Source organism: Oncorhynchus gorbuscha, linkage group LG24, assembly GCF_021184085.1.
Source record: "Oncorhynchus gorbuscha isolate QuinsamMale2020 ecotype Even-year linkage group LG24, OgorEven_v1.0, whole genome shotgun sequence".
Taxonomy (NCBI): domain Eukaryota; kingdom Metazoa; phylum Chordata; class Actinopteri; order Salmoniformes; family Salmonidae; genus Oncorhynchus; species Oncorhynchus gorbuscha.
The window spans coordinates 55,916,955-55,940,883 of NC_060196.1; the positions used below are offsets into that span (position 1 = coordinate 55,916,955).

General features: G+C 42.2%; 1 pseudogene; it reads right to left on the bottom strand.

The window, feature by feature from the left end:
• The window catches only part of LOC124012273, a 245,447-nt pseudogene extending 222,266 nt beyond the window's left edge, over window positions 1-23,181 (bottom strand).
• Between the last annotated feature and the right edge of the window lie 748 nt (window positions 23,182-23,929).

Sequence of the window (23,929 nt, forward strand, 5' to 3'; positions counted from 1 at the left end):
ATGACTTTGTGGTACAAAAGTATCTATATCCACAGTAAATCGAGTCCTACAGTATATCAACATAACCTGAAAGGCTGCTCAGCAAGGAAGAAGCCACTGCTCCAAAACCGCCTTAGAAAAACAATACTATTGTTTGCAACTGCACACGGGGACAAAGATCTCACTTTTTGGAGAAATGTCCTCTGGTCTGATGAAACAAAAATAGAACTGTTTGGCCATAATGACCATCGTTATGTTTCGAGGAAAAAGGGGGAGGCTTGCAAGCCGAAGAACACCATCCCAACCGTGAAGCACAGGGGTGGCAGAATCATGTTGTGAGGGTGCTTTGCTGCAGGAGGGACTGGTGCACTTCACAAAATAGATGGCATCATGAGGTAGGATAATTATGTGGATATATTGAAGCAACATCACAAGACGTTGGTCAGGAAGTTAAATCTTGGTCGGAAATGGTTCTTCCAAATGGACAATGACCCCAAGCATACTTCCAGAGTTGTGGCAAAATGGCTTAAGGACAACAAAGTCAAGGTATTGGGGTGGTCATCACAAAGCCCGGACCTCGATCCTATAGAAACTGTGTGGGCTGAACTGAAAAAGCGTGTACGATCAAGGAGGCCTACAAACCTGACTCAGTTACACCAGCTCTGTCAGGAGGAATGGGCCAAAATTCACCCAACTTATTGTGGGAAGCTTGCGGAAGGCTACCCGAAATGTTTGACCCAAGTTAAACAATTTAAAGGCAATGCTACCAAATACTAATTGAGTGTATGTAAACTTCTGACCCACTGGGAATGTGATGAAAGAAATAAAAGCTGAAATAAATAATTCTCTACTATTATTCTACACATTTCACATTCTTAAAAAGTGATGATCCCAGCTGACCTAAGACAGGGAATTTTAAACTGTGATTAAATGTCAGGAAATGTTTTAAAAAAACTGAATTTAAATGTATTTGGCTAAGGAGTATGTTAACTTCCGACTTCAACTGTACCTACTGCCTCTATATTCTGCTCATATGAGCAATGATTCTCCAGAGGGCTTCCCATTATGATGTCATCTCTGTCATAGTTTCAGACCATATTATGATGTCATCTCTGTCATAGTTCCAGAACATATTTTGATGTCATCTCTGCCATAGTTCCAGATCCTTCCACACCCCTGAGGGAACTACGCCTAGTTTGTATTTGTAATGACAGACAGTAGTCTTGTGTTCTTTTACTGTGTTTCAGACTTTTATAGTAGTTATTCTCTATTATTTGCTTTGGCTTTGTGACTGTGTGTCTTCCTGTCTGTGGCTCTGTACGTGAGGTGGATTCAATTCACACTCAATCAATACAGATTGAAGTGTAGGCCACATATTGAGCTTCAAAACACATTCTATTCTGGCGATATGAATGGAGTTATTGTTTGGAAAATGTGTCTGCGTCTGGTTCACACAGGTCTGAGTCAGACAGTTTTAGTTGGAAAGCGAGACATAAGGTCTAATCTTTCCTTACATGTCACATCAGGATCATGACGTTGTTAATGAATAAGATAGACCATCCCAAAAAATGATGAATATCATCGCCATCCTTAATATTTGAAATAGCAAAAAGGCGATTAATGAACTGGTGCATCAAGATGTTTCTATCAGCTTAATTCATAGATTATCTACTGTTATGATGCAGAGCCTTGAGTGACTGTAGTCAAACCATAATGACTGTACCACACCCAAGGAACTAGAAGCCCAGTGTTCCCCCAATATTCATTTCGATGGCATCCCAATGGAATCCTGGGATGCGGCAGGTAGCCTAGTGGTTAGAGTGTTGGGCCAGTAACTGAAAAGTTGCTGGATCAAATCCCCGAGCTGGTAAAAGTCTGTCGTTCTGCCCCTGAACAAGTCAGTTAACCCACTGTTCCTAGGCCGTCACTGTAAATAAGAATTTGATCTTAACTGACTTGCCTAGTTAAATAACGGTTAAATAAAGGTTACACTTAAAAGATGGCATCCCAAGTGGAACAGCGGTCTAAGACACTGCATCTCAGTGCTAGAGGTGTCACTACAGACCCTGGTTTGATTCCAGGCTGTATCACAACCGGCCGTGATTGGGAATCCCACAGGGCGGTGCATAATTGCCCCAATATTGTCTGGGTTAGGGGAAGGTTTGGCCGGGGTAGGCAGTCATTGTAAATAAGAATTTTGTTCATAACTGACTTGCCTAGTTAAAAGAAAAAATGTAAACATAGAATATCGCATTTAGAATCCAGGAAACTGGCTTTAAAAATGTAAATGTTCTCTCCACCCAATGGCAAAATGTGTAGAATTGCAGGAATTTTGCTCTAAAACAGCGAAATATTGTCTCTGCAGCCAAGAGGGGAGCCACTAAAATGTCTGGTCTGAGATGGCGCCATTGGCAACTCACACTACCATCCCTCTTATAAACACTGATAAGCCTAACACCTACTATGATTTGGCTATGACACCCCAAGCACAACAGGCTCTAGCTAGGTGTGACCTACAGTGTGTACTGTATAGCCCAACTCGAAAGAACAAGAGTTTTTTGCAATGAAAGGATTCAGTAATGGCGACCTCAAAGCGGAGGTCAACAAAGGCTCAAAAGGGCTTGAAATAAAAGTGCAGATGCAAATTGGAACATGCATTTTCAGTTTGTCATCATCTGCGCTTGGACTCAAGGGAGACTATAGTACCATAGATCAGTAACTAATTCTTTACAATATATATATGCCATTTAGCAGACATTTTTTCCAGACAGACAGACAGACAGACAGACAGACAGACAGACAGACAGACAGGAAGGAAGGGAGGACCATACTGTCTTCATTGGCTACGCTGTAGATTCCCTTTCCTCTTACACCTGACTCCCATTTCCAGCTAACCTATCGTCCACAACAGTTGAGCAGGTGATCTGGACTTGAGGGCTGATGTCCCGAAGAGATCACCTTACCGGCAACACAGGAGAGCCTCGTAAATATACAGACAGACCGTTTTCAAAATACTGAGGTCTGTTTACGTCTGCATGTGAGTTAAGACACAATCTCTCGTGACAAAACAGGACTATTTGCTTTCATAAACCAGGTGGTTCGAGCCCTGAATGCTGATTGGCTGAATGCCGTGGTGTATCAAACTGTATACTATGGGTTGCGTCGTGCATAGGAATAGTCCTTATTCATGGTATATTGTCCATATTCTTTATTTAACCTAATATCATATACCAAACCACACCTCATCTGGCCTTATTGCTTAACTCTAGCATTACATAAACACTGGTGTCTGGGGTGTGTATGCAAGGGTGTGTGTCTCTCCTCTCTCTTTCTCTCATTACCACTCTCCTCTCTCTAGGCTCTGGGCATGCACTGACTCATCAATATGAGAGGAGTGGCAGCACCATAAAAGTGTTCTCCTGTCTCCCAAACAGAGCTGCTTCCCTGCCAGTCTCTCTGTCTCCCAAACAGAGCTGCTTCCCTGCCAGTCTCTCTGTCTCCCAAACAGAGATGCTTCCCTGCCAGTCTCTCTGTCTCCCAAACAGAGCTGCTTCCCTGCCAGTCTCTCTGTCTCCCAAACAGAGCTGCTTCCCTGCCAGTCTCTCTGTCTCCCAAACAGAGCTGCTTCCCTGCCAGTCTCTCTGTCTCCCAAACAGAGCTGCTTCCCTGCCAGTCTCTCTGTCTCCCAAACAGAGCTGCTTCCCTGCCAGTCTCTCTGTCTCCCAAACAGATCTGCTTCCCTGCCAGTCTCTCTGTCTCCCAAACAGAGCTGCTTCCCTGCCAGTCTCTCTGTCTCCCAAACAGAGCTGCTTCCCTGCCAGTCTCTCTGTCTCCCAAACAGAGCTGCTTCCCTGCCAGTCTCTCTGTCTCCCAAACAGAGCTGCTTCCCTGCCAGTCTCTCTGTCTCCCAAACAGAGCTGCTTCCCTGCCAGTCCCTCTGTCTCCCAAACAGAGCTGCTTCCCTGCCAGTCTCTCTGTCTCCCAAACAGAGCTGCTTCCCTGCCAGTCTCTCTGTCACCCAAACAGAGCTGCTTCCCTGCCAGTCTCTCTGCCACCCAAACAGAGCTGCTTCCCTGCCAGTCTCTCTGTCTCCCAAACAGAGCTGCTTCCCTGCCAGTCTCTCTGCCACCCAAACAGAGCTGCTTCCCTGCCAGTCTCTCTGCCACCCAAACAGAGCTGCTTCCCTGCCAGTCTCTCTGTCTCCCAAACAGAGCTGCTTCCCTGCCAGTCTCTCTGCCACCCAAACAGAGCTGCTTCCCTGCCAGTCTCTCTGCCACCCAAACAGAGCTGCTTCCCTGCCAGTCTCTCTGTCTCCCAAACAGAGCTGCTTCCCTGCCAGTCTCTCTGTCTCCCAAACAGAGCTGCTTCCCTGCCAGTCTCTCTGTCTCCCAAACAGAGCTGCTTCCCTGCCAGTCTCTCTGTCTCCCAAACAGAGCTGCTTCACTGCCAGTCTCTCTGTCTCCCAAACAGAGCTGCTTCCCTGCCAGTCTCTCTGTCTCCCAAACAGAGCTGCTTCCCTGCCAGTCTCTCTGTCTCCCAAACAGAGCTGCTTCCCTGCCAGTCTCTCTGTCTCCCAAACAGAGCTGCTTCCCTGCCAGTCTCTCTGTCTCCCAAACAGAGCTGCTTCACTGCCAGTCTCTCTGTCTCCCAAACAGAGCTGCTTCCCTGCCAGTCTCTCTGTCTCCCAAACAGAGCTGCTTCCCTGCCAGTCTCTCTGTCTCCCAAACAGAGCTGCTTCCCTGCCAGTCTCTCTGTCTCCCAAACAGAGCTGCTTCCCTGTCAGCCTCTCTGTCTCCCAAACAGAGCTGCTTCCCTGCCAGTCTCTCTGTCTCCCAAACAGAGCTGCTTCCCTGCCAGTCTCTCTGCCACCCAAACAGAGCTGCTTCCCTGCCAGTCTCTCTGTCTCCCAAACAGAGCTGCTTCCCTGCCAGTTTCTCTGCCACCCAAACAGAAAGCTGACCCTGTCCCAGCCTCTCTGCCACCCAAAAAAGGCCTGCCCCCCTGCCAGCCTTTCTGCCTCTCTCCATACAGCAGTTAGCTACTTCGCTCCCAGTCTCTCTCTATAGAGCAGTTAGCTACTTCCCTCCCAGTCTCTCTCTATAGAGCAGTTAGCTACTTCCCTCCCAGTCTCTCTCCTTACAGCAGTTAGCTACTTCCCTCCCAGTCTCTCTCTATAGAGCAGTTAGCTACTTCCCTCCCAGTCTCTCTCCATACAGCAGTTAGCTACTTCCCTCCCAGTCTCTCTCCATACAGCAGTTAGCTACTTCCCTCCCAGTCTCTCTCTATAGAGCAGTTAGCTACTTCCCTCCCAGTCTATCTCCTTACAGCAGTTAGCTACTTCCCTCCCAGTCTCTCTCTATAGAGCAGTTAGCTACTTCCCTCCCAGTCTCTCTCCATACAGCAGTTAGCTACTTCCCTCCCAGTCTCTCTCCATATAGCAGTTAGCTATGTCCCTCCCAGTCTCTCTCTATAGAGCAGTTAGCTACTTCCCTCCCAGTCTCTCTCTATAGAGCAGTTAGCTACTTCCCTCCCAGTCTCTCTCTATAGAGCAGTTAGCTACTTCCCTCCCAGTCTCTCTCTATAGAGCAGTTAGCTACTTCCCTCCCAGTCTCTCTCCATACAGCAGTTAGCTACTTCCCTCCCAGTCTCTCTCCATACAGCAGTTGGCTGGGGCTGGGGGTGTGGCGGGGGTGTGGCTGAGTTGAACAGACAGGTGGGAATGTCTTGCAGAGATTTGTATGGTCTTGGAATTCTTTCCAACCCCAGTGTCAGTTCCTTGCTCCTCATCTACAGGACCAACTGTCCACTTAAATCTTCAGTTCAGGCTCCCTGTACAAAAAGGGCCTTGGGTTGAGTTTTGGCTTGTCCCAGGCAACTTTTTGTCAACTCCTAGACGAACGAATAAGAACAATATCAGATAAGTCTCGCAGGAAATCTATAAACATTTACATTTTCTTTCAAGTGCTGTTTATGGATATTTTATCTCCTATCTAGGACGTTAAGAACATGGTGAAAACAGACGCAGGCAGGAGGAATCCTGGGTAGACGGTGAATCAAAACGCAGCAGGCCTGACAGCGACCCCGGCCTGTTGACCATAATAGGTGCTGAGAGGGTTTGGTGGAGCGACTGCAGACCCAGTCTCTGTCTGGTCCACAGGAATGCCTGAAGAGTTATGGGATGGTACCAGCGCTGGGGGTGGGAGAGATTGAGCTACCAACCGTATGTCTCTTATGACAGGAAACCGACAGCAACCAGAGCAGGGTTCATGCTGGGAGAGAGGAGAGAGGGAGGAGTAAGGGAGGAGAGAGAGAGGAGAGAGGAGAAAGGGGCTTGGAGGTTTCTCTGTAGGGTCTGTCGAGGCAAGGGGACCATCTCTTCTGCTGCCTGAAGCCCAGTATTGAACTACTAAAGGTCTGCTCTATACTAAAAATAATTTACTACAGGTCTAATAACCCCTAATGTAAAGGGAGAGGGATAATAACCCCTAATGTAAAGGCAGAGGAATAATAACCCCTAATGTAAAGGCAGAGGGATAATAACCCCTAATGTAAAGGGAGAGGGATAATAACCCCTAATGTAAAGGCAGACCTAATGTAAAGGGAGAGGGATAATAACCCCTAATGTAAAGGCAGAGGGATAATAACCCCTAATGTAAAGGGAGAGGGATAATAACCCCTAATGTAAAGGGAGAGGGATAATAACCCCTAATGTAAAGGGAGAGGGATAATAACCCCTAATGTAAAGGCAGACCTAATGTAAAGGGAGAGGGATAATAACCCCTAATGTAAAGGCAGAGGGATAATAACCCCTAATGTAAAGGCAGAGGGATAATAACCCCTAATGTAAAGGGAGAGGGATAATAACCCCTAATGTAAAGGCAGAGGGATAATAACCCCTAATGTAAAGGCAGAGGGATAATAACCCCTAATGTAAAGGCAGACCTAATGTAAAGGGAGAGGGATAATAACCCCTAATGTAAAGGGAGATGGATAATAACCCCTAATGTAAAGGGAGAGGGATAATAACCCCTAATGTAAAGGGAGAGGGATAATAACCCCTAATGTAAAGGGAGAGGGATAATAACCCCTAATGTAAAGGGAGAGGGATAATAACCCCTAATGTAAAGGGAGAGGGATAATAACCCCTAATGTAAAGGGAGAGGGATAATAACCCCTAATGTAAAGGCAGAGGGATAATAACCCCTAATGTAAAGGGAGAGGGATAATAACCCCTAATGTAAAGGCAGAGGGATAATAACCCCTAATGTAAAGGGAGAGGGATAATAACCCCTAATGTAAAGGCAGAGGGATAATAACCCCTAATGTAAAGGGAGAGGAATAATAACCCCTAATGTAAAGGGAGAGGGGTAATAACCCCTAATGTAAAGGCAGAGGGATAATAACCCCTAATGTAAAGGGAGAGGGATAATAACCCCTAATGTAAAGGGAGAGGGATAATAACCCCTAATGTAAAGGCAGAGGGATAATAACCCCTAATGTAAAGGGAGAGGGATAATAACCCCTAATGTAAAGGGAGAGGGATAATAACCCCTAATGTAAAGGCAGAGGGATAATAACCCCTAATGTAAAGGGAGAGGGATAATAACCCCTAATGTAAAGGGAGAGGAATAATAACCCCTAATGTAAAGGGAGAGGGATAATAACCCCTAATGTAAAGGGAGAGGGATAATAACCCCTAATGTAAAGGGAGAGGGATAATAACCCCTAATGTAAAGGCAGAGGATTCAGACTGCTTCTGAGTTTAGCAGCCACACATACAGTAGACTACCCTGAGAGACTCAGAATAGCTTCCTCTACCCCAAACCTTCAATTTGCAAAAGAAAGAAGGCTTTTCAACCTGGTTTACTATTGTCAAACGTAATGCTCGTCTTCTCCATGTTGTGGCAACACCTAGACTTGTGAATTGGCCTTTCTGTGGAGAGAAGACCATGTTGGGCTGAGAGGGGATCATTTGGAGGGTTTGGGGAAGCAACCTCCCCAGGAAAGAGTGGTTCTTACGGTTCTTTAATTGCTTTGGCAAGTGAAGAGACTTGTCTTTGGACACACGTAAATTCAACTGCACCAGGTCAGTATTTAACAAGTTACATTTTCACATCAGGCTACTACTGGCCACATGACATTCCAGTAGTGACCAGCGGGATAGGATACTGTGACTAGGATACCTGGAGGATCATGGGTAGTCATGTAACAAGGAAGGAATGCAATCTCTGTCACCTGGCAACCTGAAATGGAACCCCACCAAAAATAGCCTGGCAACGCAGAATTCCTCAACAATGTACAGTTTGGAATTGTGGCCCAGCGGCTCAATACAGTTCTGGTGCTGGTCCTGACCAGACTCCTCCTATGTGTGAACAATGTGGTCGGGTCCATTTAGTTACGGTTGGTATTTTTTGCATCTGCATTTAGACGCACAAAAAACAAAAGATCCTTTAATTGAAGGGGGTTTGACTGAAGACACTTTGTTATTGCAGCTTCACTGCAGCGTCCGTCCCCCTTTTTCTTTGCTCCTTTTGGGGCTTTGTTTCCACCACCATATGGTGCAGACCTCATGGAAGCAATCCACTAAAAACAACAGGCCTGCACTTACCCATTTATTTCTTAACGCCACAAGAGAATGAATCGCTCTCTTGTTTATGCATTCTGCAAATGACCCAGGATAATTTCTTGTTCTCAAACTAATTAGATTAGTTCAGTGGGTTTCAGGGTTATTGCAATAAGGTGCATGAGAATGAGGGGGAGATGACGGCGTAATCAGCTGCCAGCATTCAACCTTTCCTTCCTTAATGAGCAGGTTCACACCACCCCTTCTACAACTCTAAGGCATTAAACACACTGAGAATCTCACTGCCAATAGACTGCCGATAGACAGCCGATAGACCGCCGGTAGACTGCCGATACACGGCCGGTAGACTGCCGATAGACAGCCGATAGACTGCCGATAGACCGCCGGTAGACTGCCGATACACGGCCGGTAGACTGCCGATAGACGACCGGTAGACTGCCGATAGACGGCCGGTAGACTGCCGATACACGGCCGGTAGACTGCTGATACACGGCCGGTAGACTGCCGATAGACAGCCGGTAGACTGCCGATAGACCGCCGGTAGACTGCCGATAGACGGCCGGTAGACTGCGGATAGATGGCCGATAGACTGCAGATAGTCTTATCACAGTTCCTTCTCTTGTTAGATGAAAAGAGCTACCTGCTGCGTACCGACCCGGCAGTGACGTACCGACCCGGCAGTGACCAACCGACCCAGCGGTGACGTACCGACCCGGCAGTGACCAACCGACCCAGCAGTGACCAACCGACTATACCGACCGACTATAACAGAGATTCTCGTCAATGGCCAACAACTTGACTTTGTGCCAATCAGCGAGCACGAAGCCAACCAAAAAAAGGGTGAAGGATAGAACATCTATGGATGAGCCAGTCACACTTCATATGCAATGTAGGCTATGAGATGGTAGCTCGCTCAGTGCACAGACACAATGCACACGACACTGGCAAGGTACAACAACGAAGTTCTACAAAATACCAAACATTAGCACAGATAGCTTGGAATCTCTTAAACCACCTAAGCAATATGCATGGATATGCATTGGCAAGCAATGCTACTACCACCTTCTAGTTTGGAGTATTTTCAAAGGTAACAACCCCAATTTCAGCCTTTGTCCAACCCATTCAATAAAAATGTTTTAAAAATGCATTCAGGTGAGCGGTTATGGGTGAGGGAACTTGCTCATAAATATTCATTGTAGGAGGTGGGTAAACGTAGCTGTACCTGATCCCAACACTTTTTTCACTAAAGCATATATACCAGAAGTCCACTGGCACGCTCTGATAATAAAATGATGTGCATCACAAGCAAATATGGCTCTGGATAGTTAGCTCACAGTGGTAAGACAATGAGTTCCTGACATCTAGTGCCACTTGCAGTGTAAGGCTGAATCCCCCATGGAAGTGCAATCATCACCTTGAAAATTAAAATTAGGAGCTCAATTCAATCCAACCCATATTGCAGTATTTACCATGTAGCTCTTTTTCCTGTGGTCAATGTAACTCACAGATTGTTCTTGGGGACTGTATAAAAACCTACAACTACTACCAGGGCGACCCCCCTTCACAGCTAGGCTTTCACTTTTCAATTAAAAGTGTGTGGGCACGAAATTAATATTGTAAATTAGAACTCACAATTATTGAATTATGAGCAAACTGTCTTAGCAGACGGCGCTACCAGACATCTATCAGGATGATGACTTCACACTCAGTACTCTGAATCAGCTCAGGTAACATATTAAATAAATCCACTGATGTACCTGTATCTAGACGCAAGCCAATCACCTTTTACAAACATCTACCAAGGTAAACGTAGGATGGGATAAATAACACAAAAAAAAGTATTCAAAACAATCTTGTGTTTTCCTTTTTTGGGTCTATGTTTTCTATGGCTGAGCTGATCATGAGAATAACACTCGAAACACTTGAATGCATGTTTCATTGGTTGTTAATAATAGCTCAGCTGTCTCTATGAAGCACAACTGAAAGCTTTAAGAACCAACTGAAAGCTTTAAGAACCAACTGAAAGCTCTAAGAACCAACGGAAAGCTCTAAGAACCAACTGAAAGCTTTAAGAACCAACTGAAAGATTTAAGAACCAACTGAAAGATTTAAGAACCAACTGAAAGCTTTAAGAACCAACTGAAAGCTCTAAGAACCAACTGAAAGCTCTAAGAACCAACTGAAATCTTTAAGAACCAACTGAAAGCTCTAAGAACCAACTGAAAGCTCTAAGAACCAAATGAAAGCTCTAAGAACCAACTGAAAGCTCTAAGAACCAACTGAAAGCTTTAAGAACCAACTGAAAGCTCTAAGAACCAACGGAAAGCTCTAAGAACCAACTGAAAGCTTTAAGAACCAACTGAAAGATTTAAGAACCAACTGAAAGCTCTAAGAACGTATGCACACATGACTGTAAGTCGCTTTGGATAAAAGCGTCTGCTAAATGGCATATATTATTATTATATATTAAGAACCAACTGAAAGCTTTAAGAACCAACTGGAAGCTTTAAGAACCAACTGAAAGCTTTAAGAACCAACTGAAAGCTTTAAGAACCAACTGAAAGCTTTACGAACCAACTGAAAGCTTTAAGAACCAACTGAAAGTTTTAAGAACCAACTGAAAGCTTTAAGAACCAACTGAAAGCTCCAAGAACCAACTGAAAGCTTTAAGAACCAACGGAAAGCTCTAAGAACCAACTGAAAGCTTTAAGAACCAACTGAAAGCTTTAAGAACCAACTGAAAGCTTTAAGAACCAACTGAAAGCTCTAAGAACCAACTGAAAGCTTTAAGAACCAACTGAAAGCTTTAAGAACCAACTGAAAGATTTAAGAACCAATTGAAAGCTCTAAGAACGTATGCACACATGACTGTAAGTCGCTTTGGATAAAAGCGTCTGCTAAATGGCATATATTATTATTATATATTAAGAACCAACTGAAAGCTTTAAGAACCAACTGAAAGCTTTAAGAACCAACTGAAAGCTTTAAGAACCAACTGAAAGCTTTAAGAACCAACTGAAAGCTTTAAGAACCAACTGAAAGCTTTAAGAACCAACTGAAAGCTTTAAGAACCAACTGAAAGCTCTAAGAACCAACGGAAAGCTCTAAGAACCAACTGAAAGCTTTAAGAACCAACTGAAAGATTTAAGAACCAACTGAAAGATTTAAGAACCAACTGAAATCTTTAAGAACCAACTGAAAGCTCTAAGAACCAACTGAAAGCTCTAAGAACCAACTGAAATCTTTAAGAACCAACTGAAAGCTCTAAGAACCAACTGAAAGCTCTAAGAACCAACTGAAAGCTCTAAGAACCAACTGAAAGCTCTAAGAACCAACTGAAAGCTTTAAGAACCAACTGAAAGCTCTAAGAACCAACGGAAAGCTCTAAGAACCAACTGAAAGCTTTAAGAACCAACTGAAAGATTTAAGAACCAACTGAAAGCTCTAAGAACGTATGCACACATGACTGTAAGTCGCTTTGGATAAAAGCGTCTGCTAAATGGCATATATTATTATTATATATTAAGAACCAACTGAAAGCTTTAAGAACCAACTGAAAGATTTAAGAACCAACTGAAAGCTTTAAGAACCAACTGAAAGCTTTACGAACCAACTGAAAGCTTTAAGAACCAACTGAAAGTTTTAAGAACCAACTGAAAGCTTTAAGAACCAACTGAAAGCTCCAAGAACCAACTGAAAGCTTTAAGAACCAACGGAAAGCTCTAAGAACCAACTGAAAGCTTTAAGAACCAACTGAAAGCTTTAAGAACCAACTGAAAGCTCTAAGAACCAACTGAAAGCTTTAAGAACCAACTGAAAGCTTTAAGAACCAACTGAAAGATTTAAGAACCAACTGAAAGCTCTAAGAACGTATGCACACATGACTGTAAGTCGCTTTGGATAAAAGCGTCTGCTAAATGGCATATATTATTATTATATATTAAGAACCAACTGAAAGCTTTAAGAACCAACTGAAAGCTTTAAGAACCAACTGAAAGCTTTAAGAACCAACTGAAAGCTTTAAGAACCAACTGAAAGCTTTAAGAACCAACTGAAAGCTTTAAGAACCAACTGAAAGCTCCAAGAACCAACTGAAAGCTTTAAGAACCAACGGAAAGCTCTAAGAACCAACTGAAAGCTTTAAGAACCAACTGAAAGCTTTAAGAACCAACTGAAAGCTCTAAGAACCAACTGAAAGCTTTAAGAACCAACTGAAAGCTCTAAGAACCAACAGAAAGCTCTAAGAACCAACTGAAAGATTTAAGAACCAACTGAAAGATTTAAGAACCAACTGAAAGCTCTAAGAACGTATGCACACATGACTGTAAGTCGCTTTGGATAAAAGCGTCTGCTAAATGGCATATATTATTATTATATATTAAGAACCAACTGAAAGCTTTAAGAACCAACTGAAAGCTCGAAGAACCAACTGAAAGCTTTAAGAACCAACTGAAAGCTTTAAGAACCAACTGAAAGCTTTAAGAACCAACTGAAAGCTTTAAGAACCAACTGAAAGATTTAAGAACCAACTGAAAGTTTTAAGAACCAACTGAAAGCTTTAAGAACCAACTGAAAGCTCCAAGAACCAACTGAAAGCTTTAAGAACCAACGGAAAGCTCTAAGAACCAACTGAAAGCTTTAAGAACCAACTGAAAGCTTTAAGAACCAACTGAAAGCTCTAAGAACCAACTGAAAGCTTTAAGAACCAACTGAAAGCTTTAAGAACCAACTGAAAGCTCTAAGAACCAACTGAAAGCTCTAAAAACCAACTGAAAGCTCTAAGAACCAACTGAAAGCTTTAAGAACCAACTGAAAGCTCCAAGAACCAACTGAAAGCTTTAAGAACCAACTGAAAGCTCTAAGAACCAACTGAAAGCTTTAAGAACCAACGGAAAGCTCTAAGAACCAACTGAAAGCTTTAAGAACCAACTGAAAGCTTTAAGAACCAACTGAAAGCTCTAAGAACCAACTGAAAGCTTTAAGAACCAACTGAAAGTTCTAAGAACCAACAGAAAGCTCTAAGAACCAACTGAAAGCTTTAAGAACCAACTGAAAGATTTAAGAACCAACTGAAAGCTCTAAGAACGTATGCACACATGACTGTAAGTCGCTTTGGATAAAAGCGTCTGCTAAATGGCATATATTATTATTATATATTAAGAACCAACTGAAAGCTTTAAGAACCAACTGAAAGCTCGAAGAACCAACTGAAAGCTCTAAGAACCAACTGAAAGCTCTAAGAATCAACTGAAAGCTCTAAGAACCAACTGAAAGCTCTAAGAACCAACTGAAAGCTCTAAGAACCAACTGAAAGCTTTAAGAACCAACTGAAAGCTCTAAGAACCAACTGAAAGCTCTAAGAACCAACTGAAAGCTCTAAGAACCAACTGAAAGCTTTAAGAACCAACTGAAAGCTTTAAGAACCAACTGAAAGCTTTAAGAACCAACTGAAAGCTCTAAGAACCAACTGAAAGCTCTGAGAACCAACTGAAAGCTTTAAGTTAAGCCCATTACAACACAGAGGTAATGTTATTTCTCAAGTACAGACACATTTTCTGTTTTGAGTAGTCTGGATGGGTTAAGACAGCATGTATTAAACATTATACTGAAATCGCTAGACAGTCAGGAGAAAACGTTTCTGCAGCATTAACAAATACATTTTCTCATAATAGCTGTTAATTATCACGTTTAATATTTGGATCTGGATGAAGAGAACATTATCAACTATGACACACATTTTGAGATACGTCACTTAAGGTCACCTACTGTTAAGAAGTCCAAACCGCCTGCTGTGCGGACACTTTCCAAACTTAATGAGAGTATTAGATTTCTGTGCTCATTGCTCTTCAATGACATAGTGCAATGCACAGCAACGGGCACAACACTTGTACTGATGCTGAGGATTTAGAAAGAAACAGCATTAATGACTGAGTCCTTGTGACAAAAAACAAGCACCGCAGTTATTGATTCATTACCATAAATGTTGAAATATTGTAGTGTCCTTATCAAGAGTGATAACCTGTCACTTGATGGCAATGCTAGCATTGACCAAAAGACAAGTATAAATAAGGACACTGTTTCATGCCAGGCAAATTGATATGTTAAGAAAGATGACAGGTGTTGGTTCACATCTAATTAGACTCATCTATCTTCATAATGAATTATTCCTCAGCAGTTCATGGGAAGGGCAAAGCAGCACTCCTGTTGCATCTGTCAATACCATGCAATATTGTTCTAGGCTATACAAGCAATACATACTGCCAGTAACTTACTATCACCTACCCTGCAAAATCACCTGAAACGTTGTCTATCCTACCCTGCAAAATCACCTGAAACGTTGTCCTTCCTACCCTGCAAAATCACCTGAAACTTTATCCTTCCTACCCTGCAAAATCACCTGAAACGTTATCCTTCCTACCCTGCAAATTCACCTGAAACTTTATCCTTCCTAGCCTGCAAAATCACCTGAAACATTGTCCTTCCTACCCTGCAAAATCACCTGAAACTTTATCCTTCCTACCCTGCAAAATCACCTGAAACATTGTCCTCCCTACCCTGCAAAATCACCTAAAACTTTATCCTTCCTACCCTGCAAATTCACCTGAAACTTTATCCTTCCTACCCTGCAAAATGACCTGAAACTTTATCCTTCCTGCCCTGCAAAATGACCTGAAACTTTATCCTTCCTACCCTGCAAAATGACCTGAAACTTTATCCTTCCTACCCTGCAAAATCACCTGAAACTTTATCCTTCCTACCCTGCAACATCACCTAAAACTTTATCCTTCCTACCCTGCAAATTCACCTGAAACTTTATCCTTCCTACCCTGCAAAATGACCTGAAACATTATCCTTCCTACCCTGCAAAATGACCTGAAACTTTATCCTTCCTACCCTGCAAAATGACCTGAAACTTTATCCTTCCTACCCTGCAAAATCACCTGAAACTTTATCCTTCCTACCCTGCAATATCACCTGAAACTTTATCCTTCCTACCCTGCAAATTCACCTGAAACTTTATCCTTCCTACCCTGCAAAATCACCTGAAACTTTATCCTTCCTATCCTGCAAATTCACCTGAAACTTTATCCTTCCTACCCTGCAAAATCACCTGAAACATTGTGTCTCAGTATGTGAAATTAACTTCAGGTATGAGTCCTGTTACATTTGTCAATGACATGAAATACTGTTGTCTATATGTACTGCCAGTAACTGTGTCTCAGTATGAATAAACGTTAGGTATGAGTCCTGTTACATTTGTCAATAACATGAAATACTGTTGTCTATATGTACTGCCAGTAACTGTGTCTCAGTATGAATAAACGTTAGGTATGAGTCCTGTTACATTTGTCAATAACATGAAATACTGTTGTCTATATGTACTGCCAGTAACTGTGTCTCAGTATGAATAAACGTTAGGTATGAGTCCTGTTACATTTGTCAATAACATGAATTACTGTTGTCTATATGTACTGCCAGTAACTGTGTCTCAGTATGAATAAACGTTAGGTATGACTAAGCTGTAACAACACTGTAGAAACCTACTTTATAGCAACAACCTCCTGGAACGTTTTTTAAAAGATCAGATCATAAAGATACAGACAATAAAACTGTCAGTTGACCCATCTAGACAAGAGCAGAGTGAACAGAGAACGTACCATGAGCATGTGTGTGGTCCAGGGGGAGGTCGAAACATTAAGTCAATATAGACAACATTCCACATAATAAGCTCTACAAATACAGATGGTACAGCCTTCCACACCAGATCAAAATGCTGGAATATACCACAGCTAAGAACATAAAACTGCTAAAAAGGATCCGAACAAAACAACTCCACAACAACAAGGATCAAGCTACAGTTCAATAAAATATATTTTGAGAACCCTGTGACTCGGTTTTCGAAAAAGATTGAAAAAAAAAGCATTTACAATCTTTAATAATTTGGGTTTCGGCTGACTTGAAACCATTTCAAATGACGTGAAAATAAACAATATTCACATTTTTCTCAGCCTAATCTGTGTATAGTGAGGCCTACAACAAGAGAGATCATACCTCTGCTGAGCATTGGGTTAGCGCATTATCAGCACAGATTCCACAGGGAGAAAGATTATCAGAGTAGGATCAACATCCAGGGTCCCTGCTTCTTGACTGAGGTATCCTAAATTCCACATCCATGCTGAAGATTCATTTATTCCATTGTCTTTTCTTTGGTCTTGTTGTTGTTGGCGGCAGGGTCTTTCTGAAGTTTGTAAAAGTTGTCTCTCTTCTTCCACGTGTGTCTTCAGAGGTCACAGGTCATAGCAGTCCTGGGTTCCACTGCAGCACACATCACAACGCTTCTCTCTCTGCAATCACACCCCATTCAACAAAAAGAAAACACGTCAAAATCAAGGAAGCACAAAAAAAGTGAAATCAACACAATATAATCTTTAAAGTCCACATGTACCTTGACATGTATCCCACAAATGCACATTGAACATGCAAGTAAACCTCAACATTTGTCTCAAAACAATAGCTATAAAGATATCTATAACAATAGCTATAAAAAGTATGTAGGCCATACTGACCGACATTTTGCCTTCCATGTGATTTCGAGAGAGAGAACAATGATCAGTAAAAACACCATTAATGACGCGGTCAGTATAAATCAGAGTCAGTCCTGTGCAAGGCATCATCCAACTGCCGGGCTGTCGGTCTCATGAATGAGTAGGAGCTCTAACGGTAGACCCTCTGACAAACCAAATTGGATACAGAAAAATAAACCTTCCTCAGGAATACTATTTTCTCCAACTCTTCTCAGCGACTCATCCTGTCCAACCTGTCTGAGATGTAATGGCCTATGCCGTGCCCACTACAGTAGAAAAACACTGAACAATAGTGGAGGAAATAAAGAACACACCCTGATAGACAGATCATGAACACAGAGGCTAAACTGACTCATCAGAGTTCTAAAGAGGAGAGGAGAGGAGAGGAGAGGAGAGGAGAGGAGAGGAGAGGAGAGGAGAGGAGAGGAGAGGAGAGGAGAGGAGAGGAGAGGAGAGGAGAGGAGAGGAGAGGAGAGGAGAGGAGAGGAGAGGAGAGGAGATAACCACATTTTTTTGCATACTCTGCTCCTAATCAATAGGTTTATTCTAAGCTGGCTAGCCCAAAGTGCATTATGGAAGTCCTAAGGTAAAACACAAACACACACAAACACAATTTCTAAGTCTGGTGTAGAAAAGATGTGCGGATTCTTATGTGATAAAGGGCAAATCCTGATCTAAACCTACAAGAAATGTCTACCAGACACAGACAGCAGGTCTGGAAACGTAGGCCACTTGATTTATCCCTAATATAAATCAGAAAGTGTCTAGGCCCACATCACTACACCTTCCCAAACCACACCATAGGCCACTGCTGCATACAGAGCCCAGTACAAGCCACCCCCATCCATATGACTGGAGGAGGTACAACAAGCAGTTGTTCAAATACTGACTTGCTTTAACAGGTGAACACACTCAGGGGGCTTCCCAAGTGGCGCAGCGGTCTAAGGTACTGTATCTCAGTGCTAGAGGGGTCACTACAGACCCTGGTTCAATTCCTGGCTGTAACACAAACAGCCGTGATTGGGAGTCCCATAGGGCGGAGCACAATTGGCCCCGTGTCATCCAGGTTAGGGTTTGGCCGGGGTAGGCCGTCATTGTAAATAATAATTTGCTCTTAACTGACTTGCCTAGTTAAATAAAGGTTAAATAAATCAATTACAGATCCCTATTAGCGTCAAGAACCATGCCCACTTTCTATCCCTTTAAGAGCCTGTTGTTCAGAATATATGAAAAACATGTTTCTGTTAAATGCAACAGTTGTGTGAAATAAAATAACTATTACAGGTATTGGATCAGCAACTGACAGTGAGATGGACTTTTTAAAACAAATCAAAAGAAAAGAATAAACAACTATTATAGGCTACTCTAACCCTGGACCCATTTTCCCACCAACCTGGAAAAACTATACTGTACTATACTGAACAAAAATATAAAAGCAACAAGTCACATGTTGGTCTCATGTCTCATGAGCTGAAATAAAAGATCCCAGAAATGTTTCATATGCACAAAAGCTTATTCTTCTCAAATGTTGTGCAGAAATGTGTTTACATCCCTGTTAGTGAGCCTCAAGTTTTGAGGGACTGTGCAATTGGCATGTTGACTGCAGGAATGTCCACCAGAGCTGTGGCCAGAGAAGTGTATGTTAATTTCTCTACCATAAGAGAAATTGAGAAATTTCTAGAGAAATTGGCAATACGTCCAACCGGCCTGCAGACCACATGTACGGGGTCGTGTGGGTGAGCGGTTTGCTGACGTCAACGTTGTGAACAGAGTACCCCATGGTAGCAGTGGAGTTATGGTATGGGCAGGTATAAGCTACGGGCAACAAACACAATTGCATTTTATCGATGGCAATTTGAATGCACAGAGATGACTAAGTTAACTGATTTCCTTATATGAACTGTAGCGCGGTAAAATCTTCAAAATTGTTCCATGTTGCGTTTCTATTTTTGTTCAGTATATTTGTTTGCTAAGGTGATTCTGAGGTGGTAATACACTTTTTAACGCTACCAATTACTGCTGTCCATCCTCTCAAAGTAAACATGTGAATTATGTCAGAGGGTTAAAGAAAAGCGAAAGTTTCCTGCCTCTCCTGGTTGCATGTATCAAACCACCAGAGAAGGTGTCTAGTCACTTGCAAAAGCATTAAACTGAATAAGTAAAGACACAGTAGACCAGTGTTCCATTGTAACAGCAGATCTCCTCCTCTTCGTCTGAAGAGGAGTAAGGATCGGACCAAGATGCGGCGTGGTAAGTGTTCATGACCATTTTAATAAGAAAAGCACTGAACACTAAGAAATTCAAAAACAATAAACGAATACGTGAAATAACCAAACCGAAACAGTACAGTGTGGCGACAAACACTCACACGGAAACAAACACCCACAAACCAACAGTGAAACCCAGGCTACCTAAATATGGTTCTCAATCAGGGACAACGATAAACAGCTGCCTCTGATTGAGAACCATATCAGGCCAAACATAGAAATGGAAAAACATAGAAAAACACACATAGACTGCCCACCCCAACTCACGCCCTGACCATACTAAGACAAAGACAAAACAAAGGAACTAAAGGTCAGAACGTGACATCCATAAGGCGCTTTTTGTTTTAAAAGCAAAAACAACATTCAAAGTGAGAAAATATATGTGAGCAGGCCTGTACTCTTGTCTATTTAAGTGAATGGATATTAGGGGGGTTTCCTAGACAACGGTCAGAAATGACTATACAGATATTATACAGTATGTCTAAGGATCATTTTCGATTTCAATGTGTTTTCACTGAGATACAACCGCCTCCAGAAAAATGCAAAACTTTGCTGTATGGTAATGAAGGGTACCTGAGTCGACAAAACAAATGTAAATCTTCATCAATAAACGTATCACAATTTGACCTCATTTCTGTAATAGCCTACGTCTCAAATTACATTAGGATCGTCGACGTCTACAATTCTTCAGGGAGACATGGATGTGTTTAATCTGCTCTAGTTAAGTTGCTCATGTCCTATAGGATTTTTATATTTTACATAACTGTTTAATTTCATGAGGCTTCAAACTATGTATCTGGTACAAAGATACACTGCAAAGTGAGAGGCTGGCCTCACAAGCAATTCGGGAAAAGAAATCACCCCAGAAGAAGTTGTGCAAACTCTAAAGCCATGTATAACAAACACAAAACCACCCATTGCTTCTCTCCCCGACCGACGACGAGACTCAAATCCATCCGTCAGCCATAAAGCTCCTTCCCTATACATTGCTAATTTCCTGCCCCCCCCCCCCCCCCCCCCCCCCCCCAAAAAAAGAACTCACAGATGGGGAAACAATTTACACTACAAATATACCTACCACAATTCAGCAGAGACTTCACACCAGCTCTTATCAAACTAACTGTTTGGATCTTTTCTCTCCGTTTTGAACGAAGCCGTCCTTGTATAGAGTAGTAAACACAACAGAATACTGATGTTTTTCCATCATTCGCTATTTTACTAAAAATAGGCAAACTAAAATTGTCTTTGAAAATGAGACTAAAGAGTGGCTTCACACCTCAGTGGATTATTGTGACAAAACATTTCCCACCGTAAACTTAATGAAGGGTTTGTGAAGTGCATTGTGTAGCATTCAGATTCGGTACACGGCTACAGTGAGGACAAAGTTGACTTTGAGAAGTGGATATTTTTTAGCGGCCAGATATTTTGATGTATATTATGTATAATAAATACAATTCATGCACGTGTGTGTTATCACTATTAAGGTGTTATTCATATGCACAAAATAAGTAATTGGTACATAAGACATACGGGTAAATAATAACAATACAGTAACTGTTGTTATACATTGTTGAGACTATGTTTTAACTCTCTACCCTCCTCGAATGATGGAAAGCCTTTGTTTGCTTTGGCCACGTCATTAAAGAACGTTCACTGACAAGAGGGCTTTCATAGGATCTGTGACTTCTCCTGACGTATGTTGCCGTGTAGGCTGGTTGGTTGCTTTCGCAGTTTACGGGAAAGACTAACGAAGCATCTACTGGAGCCAACATGATCATTTTGTGTCATGTGAAAAAAATAAAAAATTGTCATAACAACGTCACTACAAACCAAGTCTAAGAGAAGGTGAAAAGTTGGTGATTTAGAGTTGTGTTCAGATCAAATAAATATATTTTCTTACAAACTGAAAAAATAGTATGTTTAGATCGACAAAAACACTGGCTAAAAGTACAACGTTATGCCTTGAAAAAGGCCAGACCTTTAGGGGGTTATTTTCTACAATGTCCATGGTTTACAATGTATCTATCAAGTTCATATACACCGAGGGTATAGTGTAACTGTTCTGCACTACTAGTAAGACAGTTTTACCAGCCTCTGAAAGCAGCACTTTGCCACCAACAGCTGAGTAGCAAACCAAACTACCTCACCTCCTCACTAAAGCAACGAAGCAGGTATTACAAATGGTAGAAATATATTATCTTTATAACACTTCATGACAACATTATGAAAAGCGAAGTTAAGTTTCTGCAAAGTGAGCTGCTTCATTAAGATGCCCAGTCATGCTAATCTAAACTTTATGAGTTCCCCAGACTCACACACACACACACACGCACGCACGCACGCACGCACGCACGCACGCACGCACACACACACACACACACACACACACACACACACACACACACACACACACACACACACACACACACACACACACACACACACACACACACACACACACACACACACACACACACACACACACACTGCACCTCAGTGTCATCTTGTTTGAGATTTAGCCTAATCCCCTCCACATGGATTGGAATATGGAAATGACTCACTTTTCCAAGTGGCCTGCTATACTTCAGCAATAAGACCAAGAGGAGGTGTGGTATATGGCCAATGTACCACAACTAAGGGCTGCTCTAAAGCTCGACGCAACGCGGAGTGCTTGTACACAGCCCTTAGCCATGGTATATAAGCCATATAGCGCAAACCCCTGAAGTGCCTCATTGCTATTATAAAGTGATTACCACCGTAATTAGAGCAGTAAAAATATATGTTTTGTCATACCTGTGGTATACGGTCTGATATACCACAGCTGTCAACCAATCAGCATTCAGGGCTCGAACCACCGAGTTTATAATGACTTTGAATAATGAACTGATCCGTCATTGATAAAGTTCCCAGCACTTTGTTACACTTGTTTGTAACAAAATCACAACACGACTTGGGACATTCTAACAACCAAAAACGTAGAAATTCGACCGCATACGAATGCAATGTGGAAAGTTAAGAAAATGGGTTACTGGTGAAATATCTTTAATTTGCAATTTAACTAACCTAGCTGTGCCTCATTCATTGTAGTTAGTTGACATATTCTCCAGACCCAAGTGTGTTGCCATGCCTACGCGTTTTCTTATCTTTTGACGAACATCACAGTTACGGAAAGTTTTATAAATTGAGTGTTAAACGTTGTTCAGTTCTCGACATGAATCATTCAAACTTCAACATTACACTACGAAATAAATACAAAAGTTTCAGAAATCCAATCAATTAGGCTACATTGTAACTTAATATAACCTCTGCCATGCGCTCCCTTTACGAACAATGAAAACAGAAACACACGATGCGCCAAATAAAATCCTCATAGTATCAGTGTGTGTGCGTGTGTGTGTGTGTGTGTGTGTGTGTGTGTGTGTGTGTGTGTGTGTGTGTGTGCAGACATAAAAGTAGATATTCTCAAGAAGATAGCGTTATTCTGTCCCCAACACCTATCCAGAATGCGTCGCGCTTTTTACAATAATTAAACGAACGCTACAACATCCTGAAATCAAATGATTAAATGAAACGGCAAGGAGAAAGTAAAGCTACAAACCTACTGCAACTCATGTTATTCTTTCTTCCTTCTCAATACGTGACCCCCTCTGCTTCTAGCAAGTAGCCAATTTCAATTTCTCATGCGTTTGACCCAACAAAACCTAAATGCCATGTGAAATCCGAGAAGCACCGCTGGGTTTTTTTTTGTGTTTTTTTTTTCACAGCAAAGTAGCTCACAACTGATTCATGAAAATCCCTGAGCTCTTCTTACATAACATTCGCTAAAAGCGAGCAGCATTCTGGTACTACTGTAGATTCACATCTAATCGCTCGCCTCTGTGCTAGTAACGTGCATTGATTCAGTTTGTCCTTACCTGTTGATTAAATTGCAATAGTCTTTGCAGTCTAAAAGATGGTGGAGCTTTGGCGTAAGCCATGAACCGTCTTTGTGTTGTTTGTTTGTTGATCTCGGGGTAGGCTATTATACATATTTTTTTTTGTTACAGGGGATACACGATTTCAAATCTCGCCTGTGCACGTGGAATCAGGGTGACTGTGTATAATATTTTAAAACGCCTGAGTCTGGATGGAAAAAAAGGAGGATTCGTTTGCAGTGATCTCAGTTCTTTATCAGAAATGTTATCGCTTGACAGGACCTCAGACTCAAAGCATTACGTCAGTTTCAAGACACCAACACTATTAATATCAAGAAGCCCTTGCGGAGGAAAGCACCACCCCAGACCGCTCGTTCTTAAAGGGACAGAAGCATCCCTGCTCCTCACTAACCAGCCGCAAACTATAACGCAATAATAACAAGTGAACCGTTTATCCACTTTATCTGAAATGATCTAATATTCATCATATATGATTCTGTGATTGTATGTGTTTGGCTTAGTGTGAGTCCAAGTATGTTACAGACAATAAGGTAATTTACACAGATGGTAATCTCTCAATTTCATTTTATCCAATGTCTA